Genomic DNA, 14,644 nt, shown 5'->3' on the forward strand with positions numbered 1-14,644 from the left:
AAATATGTGGATTTCTACGAAGCATTTAATGCACTTCCACAAGCTACTAAACATAAATCAGGGCTTTGGATCCTTACTGCTTTTAAGGCCCAGTTAATCTGGCTTTTCAATGCAGACATTCCTCCTTTTCAAGAAAGGCTGCTGTGAATATGGGGAGGGTATTGGAGTTCTTTTAAATTTTTAAAATTTTTTTTTTGGGGAAAAAAGGTGTAGTGCCCATACGACGATTCATCCATTTATTGGCATTAGAGGTGGACCTTGGTCCTTAACACTGTGGTTGGAGAAACACTTCATTGACGAGTAGGTTCTCAGAGAGACGAGTAAAGAGGTGTACGGTGTCCTATCCACAATTTGTTTCCTGGTGTTTAAGAGCCGTGCAATGGATTCTTATGCAATCTTTTGCAACCTTGCTGAGGGCAGTTGTGGGAGTTTGACTATGTATTCAACCAGCCTTTGCATTTCAAGGTCCTTGATGTGTAGGCTTCCTAACTCGAGGAGTTTTTTTGTGGTGCATTGGGAGAGAGAGAGAGAGAGAGAGAGAGAGAGAGAGAGAGAGAGAGCACGGTGTGCACTATGGTGAGTGTAACTTGGTAGAACACAATGCTAATCAATACACTTAAATACACCAAGATTTAATGGACAACATGCTCAATACAAGAAGTAATTTGCTGAATTGACAAGAGACGCACAATGAGCCGGAACGGCCGGCCCCTCCCTCGAATAAAGTATATTGATCTTGGGAAATTCAAATACATAGTGTCATGGGCATTTCTGATCAGATTTCTATACCAATGCATATGAATACAATATTGCAAACAATGTGGTTGTCGGTGTAGACTTGTAACTCACACTATCCTCTCAAGTGTCCATGTTCCCTACCATTTGCTCTCTATTGTTCCACTAACACATGGTAGCAAGAGAGCACGTAGGACAAGAGAACACTACACAGGGTATGTGATCATGGTGTCCGGTTTCTCCCTCTTGTTACTTGCTTCCATATTTAAGTATCAAAGCTTACCAAATGCAAGTAGAGTCGATGACAACGGAAGTCTTCGCGATGGAAGCATTTGGTCTTATTCCCAGATTCTGCTCATCATTGGAGTCTCCTTGTTGGTCCCTTCTCATGCGCCCCTTGGTTGTGGACTGGCCACCTTCCCAGGTCGGGTACCTCATGCTCAGTCGGCCAGGTTCAGATGTCCAGTCGGCTAGGTTCAGATGTCCAGTCGGCTAGCCCCTCTTACCTATAAATAGGTGGGTTTGCCTCTCTCTTTTCTCATAATCTAGTCTTCCTTTTGCTCCCTCACTTATGAGATTGTTCATATCTCTTGCTTGGGACTGTATCACTTCAGTATATTTAGCATAGTTGCTTTCTCTCTCTCTCTCTCTCTCTCTCTCTCTCACCCCATTTTGACTAGTAGCATTAGCTTCCCCCCTAATGATGTATTGTGGGGCTCTCTCTTTTCTTTTCCAGACAGTGTATCCAGATGTCACATGGTTGTAACTTTGGTCTCATAGGTTACTTTGGCCTTTTGAAGACGTTCATATAACATTTCATTTCATTTCATCTCTCTCTCTCTCTCTCTCTCTCTCTCTCTCTCTCTCTCTCTCTCGCACTCTCTCAGCACACTCTAGTGCTTGTTTGCTTCCGCTCTGTGCACTCATTCATGGTATCATCGCTTCCGGTTTAGTGTTAATTTGCTGCCCGAGTTAGCGTTAACTTTCTGCCCCAGATCTGCCTGAGTTTTCAGCACCTTAACATCTGCGTTTTCTTCTTAGTTCTGCTGCTGGTCGGTTGGCTTCTTCCGGTGCCTCTCCACTGCAGATTCAGGTCTTCCCTCACTGGTTTGATCTCTGGATCTCCCTTTTTCACTTGTCGGTTGCTCCTTTTCAGGACTGCAGCATCTATCTTGTTGCGTTTTCTTTCCTAGAGGTGGCTCTTGGAGTTTTTGGTGTTCTGAGTTGAGGATTGGTGGCTTTTGGTACCTGTGGTGGACACTCCTTCCGAGATTGTACATTTTTTCTGAGATTGAGCCCAAGCTCTTGTGATGGTTGCTTCGACTACACTTCATATGTTTTTTGAGTTTGCAAAGTTGGATGGCTCTAATTACACTTTGTGGAAGGTGAAGGTGAAATCAGCCTTGCGTGGCGTGGATCTCTGGGATTGGCTTGTTACACCCGCCAATGCCACCCCTCCCACCCTTGCTTCCGGTGGTGTGACTCAGGCACAATTGATTTTGGCAGGCAAATGATCGTCGTGTTTTCTCTTTTCTGATGTTGAATTGTCAGGATTTTGTTCTCTCTCATGTGTGTACAGCAAACGCGCTGCACATGAAGTTTGAAAGGCATTTGCAGATCTTTATGAGATTAAGTCTTCGAGACGGATTTTGGCTTTGGAAAGGCAGCTTATGAACTTGTTAGTTTTTGCCTTTCCATCTTTATCTGCTTTCATCTCGAAGATGAAAGATCTCTGGGACGAGCTTTCTGTTTGTGGCAAGGATGTCTCTCCAGAGGATATGGCTATTTGGCTTCTCTCCAAGCTTCCAGAGAGGTTTGATGCTTATTTTCAGTCTCTTGTTTCTTCTCCTTGTCCTGTTCTAGTTACTTGGGAGAAAGTTCTCCCCTCCATTATGCAGATTGAGTCTCGCTTTGAGGAGCGGAACTGGCAGCTCTGGTGGTACTAATGGAGCTTTGGCTACACGAGATAAAGGGAAGAATCAACAGAAGAAAGGGAAAGGGGGTTTTGAGAAGAACTCCAAGGATAACGACAAGGATAAAGACAGACAAAAACAGATCTTCTAAAAACAAGGACATTGAGTGTCATTATTGTGGCAAGAAGGGTCATAAATTGCCCCGATGTCACAAGAAGCGGGATGAAGAAGCAAAGAACTCTTTCTCTACAGCGGTGTCTCAGACCAAGAAGGATGATGGTATTCTTCTATTAGCAGGTACTCGTCGTGTACTTGCTCTTGTGACTTCTCAGTCGCGGTCGTGGATTGTGGATAGCGGTGCTACTGCTCACATGACACCCCTTTTGGTGATTCTTCTTCTTCACGAGTGCATGGACATGGCACCATCCCCATCTTCCGCTCCTCCAAGGACAAGAGGTACTTCTCTGACGTTCTGTACATTCCAGATTTGGCATTTAACCTTTTGTCAGTGAGTGCTCTAACAGCTCAGGGTGCAGAGGCGACCTTCTCTCGTTTTTATGAGATTACCATTCATGATAAGGAGACTGGTAGCATCTTGGCTTAGGGAGTCCAAGATAGTGGTTTGTTCAAGTTGACCGCTTTGCTTTCTTCTGGTTCTTCTTGAGCTCTTTGGCATGCTCGGTTTGGCCATTTGAGCTATTAGCTTCTACAGCGAGCTTCGAAGGATGGGTTGGTTGAGGGTTTACCGACCATCAAGGCTCCATCTCCTGTTTGTTCCTCTTGTTTACAAGGGAAGCAACACTGAGCCGCCTTTCAGAAGGAGGCGACACACAGATCTTCGACATCACTTGCTCTTGTTCATGTAGACTTATGTGGTCCTATGAGTACCGCGTCTTTGAGTAAGGCGTTGTACATACTCCTGATGGTGGATGACTTCTCCAGATATACTTGGGTCTTCTTTCTGAAGTCCAAGGATGAGGCTTTTCAGCACTTTTGTGATTGGAGGGTTGAGGTGGAAAAGGAGACTAGTTCCTCGGTCAAGGCTCTCAGGACTGTCAGAGGGGGTGAGTTTACATTCCAGGAGTTTTAGCAATATTGCAAAGCTCATGGCATTCGGAGACAGCTTACTACAGCATATACTCCATCAGAGAACGGAATTGTAGAGAGGAAGAATAGGACCATTATGGAGATGGCCCGTGCTATGCTTGAGCATTTTTCGTTACCTCGATGTTTCTGGGTTGAGGCGGCTTCTACCGCTGTCTACATTCAGAACATGTCTCCTACTGCTGCTCTTCCAAATAAAACTCCATATGAGGCTTTCCATAGTGAGAAGCCCTCTATTGTTCATTTCCAGGTATTTGATTGTTCGGCGTATAGACATGTGCCTAAGGAGTATCGCTCCAAGTTAGACTCGAAGTCTCAGCGCATGACTTTTCTCGGATACAGCACTGTGTCCAAGGCATATCGTCTATATGATCAGCAGGCCGGCAAAGTTGTTGTGAGCCTTGATGTAGTGTTCGACGAGACTCCTACATCTTTAGAGCGGGGTGGTTAGCTTCTTGTTCCTCCGCCTCCTTCTCCTCCTCCTCCTCCTCCTCCTTCTCCCTTTGCTTTTGTTACACCTCTAGCTCTGGATTCTTAGTCAGATGATGATGACTCTGCTCCTTCTCCGCCTCCTCCTCCTCCTCCTTCTCCCTTTGCTTCTGTTACACCTCCAGCTCTAGATTCTTAGTCAAATGATGATGACTCTGCTCCTTCTCCAGCGAGTTCGAGCAGATCTGTGCCTGGATGGTATTTTCAGACAATTCGTGATTCTGGGTTACGTGAGCTTCCTTCTGCTCCTCCTCTTGGTTCGCTTAGGCGACCTTCCAGAGTCTCAGGGAAACAAATTCATGAGGGCAACATGTTTGTTAACTATGCTCTTATGTTCTCTATCTTTCATGGTCCTTTTGATCCAACTTTTGTGGACGAGGCTCTTTCACATGAGCCTTGGCGTCGTGCTATGCAGGCAGAGCTGAATGGTGTTGAACGGAATGGCACTTGGACTTTGGTGCCTAGGCCACTGCAGCATAAGGTGATTGGTGTGCGTTGGATTTTCAAATCGAAGTTCCGAGTTGATGGCAGCCTGGACAAGCACAAGGCGAGGTTGGTTGCCAAGGGTTATGCTCAGCGCCTTGGAGTTGCCTTCGATGAGACCTTCGCTCCGATAGCCCGAATGACCACCATTCGCACCGTCCTTGCTGTTGCAGGACATCATAGATGGCCCGTATTCCAGATGGACGTCAAGTCGGCTTTCCTGAATGGAGAGCTTACGGAGGAGGTTTATGTTGATTAGCTGCCGGGATTTGTTGTTCCAAGCAAACAAGATCAGGTGTGCCGGCCGAAGAAAGGTTTATATGGTTTGAAGCAAGCTCCGTGGGCTTGGTACCAGCGGATTGATGATTTCTTTCAGAAGCTCGGCCTGCACTGTTCTCATGTAGATTCGAACCTTTATATCCTCCTTGAGAGGGGGTTGATTGTTATCATTGTGGTCTATGTTGATGACCTCATCTTTACAGGTTCTTATTCTGTGAGGATCCGTTCAGTCATGGATGCTTTGGAGACAGAGTTTGAGATGACGGATCTTGGCCTTTTGCATTATTTTCTTTGCTTTGAGATTTGGCAAACCGTGAAGGGCATTTTTTTCTCTCAGCAGAAGTACACATTGGAGATACTTGACAGATTTTAGATGACTGGATGCAAACCAGTATCTTCTTCTATGGATATTGGTGAGAAGCTTTCTCTTCTTGATGCTTCTCCAGGGATTGATCAGGGACAGTATCGGGTTCTTGTTGGTTGTTTGGTTTGGTTGACTTACTCCCTGATTGGACGTGTGTTTCGCAGTCAACTTATTGAGTTCTTTCTCATCCAAACCCCGTCATCAGCATTGGCAGTGTGCTCTAAGAGTTCTTCGGTACTTGCGTGGTCCTATGGACTTTGGCATCTTCTATGGCCAAGGATGCACTCTTCTTGGATAGTCTGATTCAGATTGGGTTGGAGATCCAGATACTCAGTGTGCAACCACCGGTTGTGTTTTTTCACTTGGGTCTAGAGCCATTTCATGGAGCAGTAAAAAGCAGCCTACTGTGGCGTTTTCCTCTACAGAGGCGGAGTATCGTGCAATTTGTTATGTTGCCTGTGAGGCGATTTGGTTGCGGAGATTATTGGGGGAGCTTGGCTGTACTCCTACCGGATCTACTCTTCTTTGGTGTGATAATCAGAGTTGCATCGCCATCTCCAAGAACCCTGTGTTTCATGCTTGTACGAAACACATTGGGACACAGTATCACTATGTTCGTGAACGGGTTCTTGCTGGAGATTTGCGTTTGGAGTATTGTCCTTCAGTGGAGAATGCAACATATTTGTTCACCAAGCCGGTTTCTCAGGTTTCCTTGGCTCCTCATCTTCGGCTTCTCTGAGTATGTTCATCATCTGGTGCTGAGAGGGGGTGTTAGCACATTCATCCCTTTCTGCTCATCATTGGAGTCCCCTTTTTGGTCCCTTTTCATGGCCCTTGGTTGTGGGCTGGCCACCCTATTTTTGTATATTTTTCCTAGGTCAGGTACGTCATGCTCAGTCGGACAGTTGCCCCATGTCCAGTCGGCTAGGTTCAAATGTCTAGTTGGCCAGTCCCTTGTACCTATAAATAGGTGGGCTTGCCTCCCTCTTTTCTCATAGTCTAGTCTTCCTTTTGCTCCCTCACTTACGAGATTGTTCATGAAAACGGAGCTTGCACATGTGACACCACATAGAGGGCAGAATGCTCCCCCCCGGAGTATTTTATTACCCAAGGAGAATAATATCATGTACAAGCTTTGAGGGCTTTACTCTCTCCATAGGAGATGCTGGATTATCCATATACAAATGCCATAACACAGCCCAACACGAGGCAACCAAGCTGGAACACAGGCTGTAGAAATGCCGAGCCAACGATACAATCTATATATCTCCGTGTGGGTACTGATTCTTTCTCAAAAACCACATGTCTTCATGCAATAGAGCTAGTACAACAGGTTCAGCTCTCCATTCAGCTGGTACAAGTACAATGGCTAGTACAATAGGCACAGTGGTAGGTACAACAGGTATAGGGGCTGGTACATCAAGTATAGTGGCTGGTACAACAAGTACAGTGGTTGGTATTTCTTCGCGATGGAAGTCTCCAAGACAGTCCCCAACAGCCGGTATTCTTCCATGGACAGCCGTCAAGAGAGAGAGAAAGAGAGTAGCCATCATTACGGCAGCCTGCAACGGTGGTAGAGGCTAGTGTGTAGCAAGAGAGCCTCCTTTAATGAAGAGAGAGGACTCCATCCAAATCCAAATCCAAATCCAATGAATCCAAGTCCAATGAATTCGAAGTCGAAGTCGAAGTCGAAGTCCAAGTCCAAGTCCAAGTCCAGATTTAAGTCCAAGTCCAAATCCAAGTCCAAGTTCCATGTTCATGTCCAAGCTTCATGCCCAACCTATAAGTCTAAGTTCCATGTTTATGTCCAAGCTTCATGTTCCATGTCCAAGCTCTATGCCCAAGTTCTCCGTGTCCAAGTCCAAGAAACACTCGCTCATCCCATGAGTAATCTCCACAACTCCTATAGCCTTGTCCATGAAGAAAACCATGGAAAAGCTCTTTCTTGCAAGACAACTAATATAAAACTTGTTTTAATGGTTTTTGGGCAGTAAAAACATCCAAAAAGCAATTTTTAGGGTTTTTGGGGGCAGTTTTAGGGTTTCTGAAATTTCTGTCCGTATATTCCGTACAGCCCCGTACACGTGCATATCGCCCATGCATATGCCCATACAAGTCTTGGGATGACCGTAGATCTAAAAAGCATGTTGGAGAAGGTGTTGATGGCGAAGAAGAAGCTCTTCGTGAAGATCATAATGATGTCCACATATACTCCACGATCTCCTTCACGCTTCAATCATCTTGTTCATGGTACTACAAGAGAAGTCCAATCCTTTTATACTTGTAAGAGACCTTGCTTCTTGCCAAAAAGCCTTCATGCTTTTGCTTTTCTCTTTTTACTTTTATTCATAAAACATTACTCAACTTTTGGTGCTTTGCTTTTCTAGCTTTAAGGCCTTGCTTTTTGGCCTTAGAGCTGCTTTTTGAGAAAGCACCTTATAGCTTTTTGTCCGGCTCAGTCTCCTCTTTCCAATGGTGCCCTTCGCTCGCGGTCAACCCTGTTTGACTTTTTGCTTTTTCTTGCTTTTTGACCAAGAATGGTGCTTTTTCTTAATCAAACCTTATGGACCCTGTCTCCATGTCTTCTTGCACATGTCTGGTGTCCGGGCATGGATTTCATCATGTGAAATAGAGCTAGGAGGACCAAATAGTTACATTCCCTCCCTCTTACATCGCAGTTGTCCTCAACTGCGGATTGCAAGTGTTCCAAGCAGATCCATATGTTCCATGTATATTCATGTGTTCCAAGTACATGAAGTACTTCCATATGTTTGAAGGTACATCATGTATATCCATCAAGTACATCCATATGTTGCAAGGTACTAGCCCCATCTGGTGAGCTTGTGCATCTTGTCTTTCCCCATATCTTTGGTGTCATCTGCTCATCTGGCAACATCTCAATGCCTTTTCTTTGACCGATGTCCTTGTTCTTGATGGTACATCTTCATGGCATGTCACATGTGTTAGATAAAATAAATGCATACTTGCCTCCTGCAAAAACTAGACACAAGCTAGTCAACAAACAAGTATGCATCATTCGCGTCTACTGGGTATTCGAGGTACTGGCCAGGTAGTCTGGAGCCCAGTGGACTATCACATGCCATAAATCCAAGCATTGTCCACGTATCAAAAACAACACATAAAATCAAAGAAATTTCAAACATACATCAGAATGCAATGCACAATTAATGATCCTCCTATTCATGGATTGTCCTGTTTGGTTTCATCGAAACCGTGTTGAGCCATCTGGTCACTAGGACCGCTCAGACTTTTCCTCAAGGCCATCTGGTCACACTGGGACCACCCGAGAGTTCATCAATAGTCATCTGGGCCATCCGGTCACATTGACCGCCCGACTATGAAATCCAATACAGTCATCTGGGCCATCTGGTCGCATCAATAGTCATCTGGGCCATCTGATCACATTGACCGCCCGACTTAGAAATCCAATACAGTCATTTGGGCCATCTGGTCGCAATGACCGCCCGACTGCGAAATCCAATACAGTCATCTGGGCCATATGGTCGAAATGACCGCCCGGTTGCGAAATCCAATACAGTCATCTGGGCCATATGGTCGAAATGACCGCCCGGCTGCGAAATCCAATACAGTCATCTGGGCCATCTGGTTGCAATGACCGCCCGACTGCGGAGTCCAATATATATGGCATCGTTGCCGTCCGATGGGTTATCTGGCATCGTTGCCTCCCATATACAAATCTCATTCGGGTATCGTTGCCGTCCATATACAAATCTTGCTGCTTGGGCTTTTTGGCATCTATGCCACCCAAACTAGAGCATGTCCAAATAACCATTATAAGCAGAATAATGATCAATTCCAATATATATACAATGAAGAGGGCTAGAGGTATGATCCCTTCCAATATATATACAATGAAGAGGGCTAGAGGTATGATCCCTTCCTCTTGAATCTGTCTTGATTGCAAGACGTCCATATTTGTACTTCAAATACATCTCGACCAACCACTTTCTCAATGCTGATAGTCCTAGAAGTATATTTGGATAGTCCTAGAAGTACTTCTCTGGCATCCATTTCACGTCCAACAACGAATAACTTTTGAATTCCAAGAGAAACTTTTGACCACTTTCTTTTCTCCTTTTCTCATACAATGAAACACAATTTTGTTCTGGCTCTTCCACCCCTAGTGGATTCTTCAAAACAAGTTCCTCTGGGCATAACTTGTACATGGTTTCAATAAGCTGTCACGGAAAACATTATATATCCTCCAATGATCTGAAAGGTCCAACCGATGACATACATGGTTGATCTTCTTGGTATCCTGGAAAGGTCCATATACCATCATCCCTTGACTTTGGCAATCCAAAGATACATGCCAGATCATGGATTTCTGAGTGAAATCCTCATTACTAAAAGCAATATCAAACTGGGCAATAAAAGCAAGTGTCTTTGATGCATCATATTCCCCATGATATGCATCAAACTTCACAGATTTGTCTTCGGCTTTGAAGTCACGAGATTTTGATGCATTAGTCTGCATCTCCACATGTTTTCCCGCATGTTTGTCCACTGGGACAGCCCTTGTGTGACTGGCATCATTTTAGGAACAAAAAGTGATGTATTAGGCATAGATACATGTGCCTTGTAAGCATGAGGCATGGCTGACCCCTCTACACACATTGGTGCATTTTCACTCATAGCTTCTCCCTCACGAGCACACTCGAAGGCATGAGTGGCATGAGAGATACGTAGAATACTTACACCAACAGAAAATTGCAGCACATGTTCCATGTGTTGTGCATGCACATTTTCAGCCCGGGCAATGGCATTTGATATACATTTTGACCACTGCCATAAACATTGTATCCTTCACGGGATGCATGAAGTAGCCGCCGATAGTTCCTCTCCAATAGCGTGAGAATTCCTCCTCTTAGACATAAGTTCTTGTTCGGGCACCTGTGGGGATACCAAGGCATGTGGGATGGTTGCCTTCTCTAGATAGGCATCCTCGGTACGAGCCAAGTATGCACGTACTGCATCCCTCGGTTGCATGTGTGACTCTTGAGTAATCATTGCCATTGGATGATCCATATAAGATTCAGCTTTCTTGGCCTCTAAACGATCATGTACTTATGGATCCTCGCAGTGGAAGAGCTTCAATTCTTGTTGTTGTGCATAAAGAAGAGCCTGTATACGAGTAAGTTCAGCCCTTAAGGCTAAGGACTCTTCTTCTTGCATTTTCTCTTTGCCATGGGATGGCTGTCCCACATTTTCCTGTTCCCTAATGTGCACCACATGAGTTTGCTCATCGTGTAAAGCATTGGAAGCATGTATTTCATTGTCCCCACCTCTTGTGTTAGCATCTCCAACATTCACTGTATGGCTGTCCATAGAGTTCTAAGTGTAGAGATAGCTAGTGTTCGCGGTGATCGTCTTTCACGATAGAAGTGAAAGAGAACCGTATGCTCTGATACCAATGTAAATTGGTTGAACACAATGCTAATCAATACGCTTAAATACACCAAGATTTAATGGACAACATGCTCAATACAAGAAGTAATTTGTTGAATTGACAAGAGATGCACAATAAACCGGAACCGTTAGCCCCTCCCTCAAATAAAGTATATCGATCTTGGGAGATTCAAGTATATAGTGTCATGGGCATTTTTGACCAGATTTCCATACCAATGCATATGAATAGAGTATTGCAAACAATGTGGTTGTCAGTGTAGACTTGCGACTCACACTACCCTCTCAAGTGCCCATGTTTCCTACCATTTTCTCTCTATTGTTCCACCAACACATGGTAGCAACAATCTGCAAGAGAGCCAGTAGGACAAGAGAATACTACACAGGGTATGTGATCATGGAGTCCGGTTCCTCCCTCTTGCTACTTGCTTCTATATTTAAGCATCAACGCTTACCAAATGAAAGTAGAGTTGATGACAAGGGAAGTCTTCACGATGGAAGTGTTTGGAGTGTTGAAATCTTCGATTTGTTGCAATCCTTCGCGACAAAAGTCTTCAAGAGGATGAAGGGAACCCTGAGAAAGCATCCCCTAAGGAAGGCTGAAAATAAGGTTTCAGCAAAAAGATTAGAAATTACAGCAAAAATAAGAGCTGTTTTACTGAATTTCAGTCATTGAGAGTGTGTGGGAGAGTGAACACCACCTAGAAACACTCTTGGAATCTTGGAAAGCACACTAGCAAGCTTGGATATGGAGCTGGGAAGGAGAAAGTGCAGAAAATACAGCCAAAGAGGCCTCATGAAGGGGGCGCTTACTTCTAGAGAGAGAGGGAAGAGCGATATGGTGAGTTGTCCACTCTAGGTGTCAAGTAGAGAGGACAAGTGCCTTGTGGTGCAAGCTAGAACGGACACATGGCTGGTTACTCCCTTTGTACAAAGGGGATAAGGTCTAGGCGGTGGAAATTGGGTTTTGTCCACCTCAGGACATTAGTGTGTGCGAACATAGGGCTGGTCATAACTTATAAGTGAGTTTTGGTCGCCCAAAATTTAATGAAGTGCGTACACACTCGCTTATAAATTAGTGCTAATCTTTAAGGCTAGGTTTATGACCAATACTTGCCACCTGTCACATGCCACATAACCATGTCAGCAAATAGTTTCACATGCATGGTTCACGGGCGTGCGTCCCCTTACCTGGAATTGCACATTGGTTAGGCAAGCATGAAAAGAGCATGCAATTTCAATTGCAAGCAAGCACATAAAGATGCTATGCAATGCAGTATTGGTATGGACAATCCCCGTTCATGAAACTATACCAAAAAATGTGCTCGAGGAAAGTACACAAGGTACCAGACCCAATGGAACACCAATCCTCTAGGCATTTCTGGGCATGTATACATAGACACAATTCGCAACGGAAAGCCAAGTGTATATTATCACACGAGTGGCATCAATCCCCGGCATATGCAACTGCCATCATGGACACCAGTCCGATGCGCATACATATGGGTGGCCAAATGGTGATATCCCCTCCGGCCTCTAAACAGTTGTCCGCAACTGAAAAGCATCCAAATACGTCTGAAGCAAATGCGAGCAATCTCTAAAGAACTCTTCATCTACCCATTTAACATCAATGGGAAGATAGTTCTCACACTTTACAAGGTAAGGCCTGACGACTTTGTCTGCGGCAGCAAGCTTGCGTTCCTTGTGATACACAATCTGCTCTGGTTGCAAAATCTCCTCAAGCTCATCCAGTTGTGATGGATCCTCAATGATCGGTTCACTGGGCTCCAACTCTACATACTTGTGAAGGAGACTCACATGAAAAGCATTGTGCGAACGACTAGGCAACGCTAACCTGAAATCCACTTAATTGATCTTCTTGATCACTTGAAAAGGCCCATAGTACATGGTTGCAAGCTTAGGGTATGCACTCTCTTTGCCAAGCCTCTTTCTTTCTAATGTGTTAGGTAGAGCGAGGGGGCGTCTAAACTTTACCGAAATGGTGGTAGACGATCCATGTGGAGTCCATGTTTGAGAAACCAACTAGTGATCCTAGTATTGTTTACCTGATCATGCCCTTGCTTTGCTAGTTGTCGGGAGGACTCCCAAGCAAGTCTCGGTAACTTGTGGCTGTGTAGGGTGTGGAGGCGATGTATGTATGTCACCGTTTGGAATAGTGCATTGACCCAAGGGGGCTGCCCCAGACTCTGCCAAGATAATAGCGTGTGGTAGTAATGGTTTTCTCGAGATCATGTGGGAAAACATTATAATCTGAAGCCTCTCAATCCTCCTCACCGAGGTTTGGCCCTAGAGAAAGACAGAAAGAAAGTTATATTAAACATCTTCAAAAGACCCAATGGGTCTACGAGACCAAAAGTGATACAATAGTGTTGATGCATGGTGCAAACGAAAACAAAGACGAGAGCTATGAGCTGGGAATGTCGAATCCGAGCCATATGATACAAAATGGGATTATCATCATCATACAGCCTATGGAGCTAACCCCCAGGTAGTAGGAGGGGGCCATCAAGGATATCAAGCATGGGGGTAGCATGTAGAAGGCTCTGCAGGTCCATTGGGCGTGGGAAGGTGGCTCTGTTCCTCTCCAAGTTCTTCTCAAGCTGGGGTTGATGTTTGTGTTGTTGGTGAGGTCGAGGGAGTCTGGGACGTCGGGCTCGCCGTAGTGCCGTGGCCCGATCTAGAGTCACACCAAAGTGGGGTCTGATGGGTGGTTGGGCGCTTGAGAACGTGTGGCTCGATGAGGCTGTGGGTATGTCATCCATGGCTGGTGTGGCGTCCTCTGGTGGTTGGAAGAACGCAGTGATGGTCGCCTGGGGCTGGGGTGGATGTCTCCCATGAGAGAGAGAGAGAGAGAGAGAGAGAGGGCCGTGATATTCACCTCCTGCGATGTCGAAGAATTTTTCGGATATGGAGCTTACACGTGCAGGGTGAGGGTGTCTAGCTCTATGGAGGGAGTTGCTGGTAACTCCAAGGGTGTGAGTAGCCAGAACCTCCAGGGATTGATCATGGGACCAGTGCACATACAAAGATCATGAGAGAGAGAGAGAGAGAGAGAGAGAGAGAGAGAGAGAGAGAGAAATGAAATGAATGCGACCTTCGCCTGTGTGTGCCTCTGCGAGCTGCTACCTGTGTGACCTTCGCCTATGCACCTGTGTGCACCTGTGTGACCTGCACGCCTATGACTTGCGACCTACGACCTGTCGAGCTGCAACTTGTCCGTTAGACGTGCGACCTGCTGTGCACCTGCATCCTCTGTCCTGCGACCCCGGTGACCTGCAGCATTTCCCGTCTTCTTCTTCCTTTCGTTTCTCTTCTCTGTACATCCCTTTCTGAGTGTGTGTGTGTGTGTGTGAGAGAGAGAGAGAGAGAGAGAGAGAGAGAGAGAGAGAGGGGGTCTGTGTGTGAGAGAGAGAGAGAGAGAGAGGGTCTGTGTGAGAGAGAGAGAGAGAGGGTCTGTGTGAGAGAGGGTGGGCGATTATCCCTGAAGAGAATGGACGAATGCACCGCATGCTTGCAACTTTGTATATACACGTGCTGAATTAGGGTTTGCAGGTGCTAAATTAGGGTTTTCAGGTGCTGAATTAGGGTTTGAGAGAACGGGTTTTCTTTGCTTTTGTACATGGATTTGGATGACCCAGCTGCTGCTGTTGGTGGCGTGGCTGCCAATAGCCTTAACATGGATCTTATTGAGGAGATGATCGAGAAGGATGTGGGTTATGCTTCAGATGCCTCGGAGCAACAAAAACGTCAAAGGCTTGATGTTGATGCAAGCTACACTCCGGTGAATGTTGGAGAGAACGCAGAGGAA

At 45.5% G+C, this 14,644-nt stretch overlaps 1 protein-coding gene across 4 annotated transcripts in view; it reads left to right on the forward strand.

Moving 5' to 3' along the window:
- Window positions 1-14,644, forward strand: part of LOC147627611 (uncharacterized) — a 73,868-nt gene that overhangs the window by 45,522 nt on the left and 13,702 nt on the right. The window lies entirely within an intron of this gene.

This window comes from Cibotium barometz, chromosome 20, assembly GCF_041138505.1.
Source record: "Cibotium barometz isolate CiBa-2024 chromosome 20, ASM4113850v1, whole genome shotgun sequence".
Taxonomy (NCBI): Eukaryota; Viridiplantae; Streptophyta; class Polypodiopsida; order Cyatheales; family Cibotiaceae; genus Cibotium; species Cibotium barometz.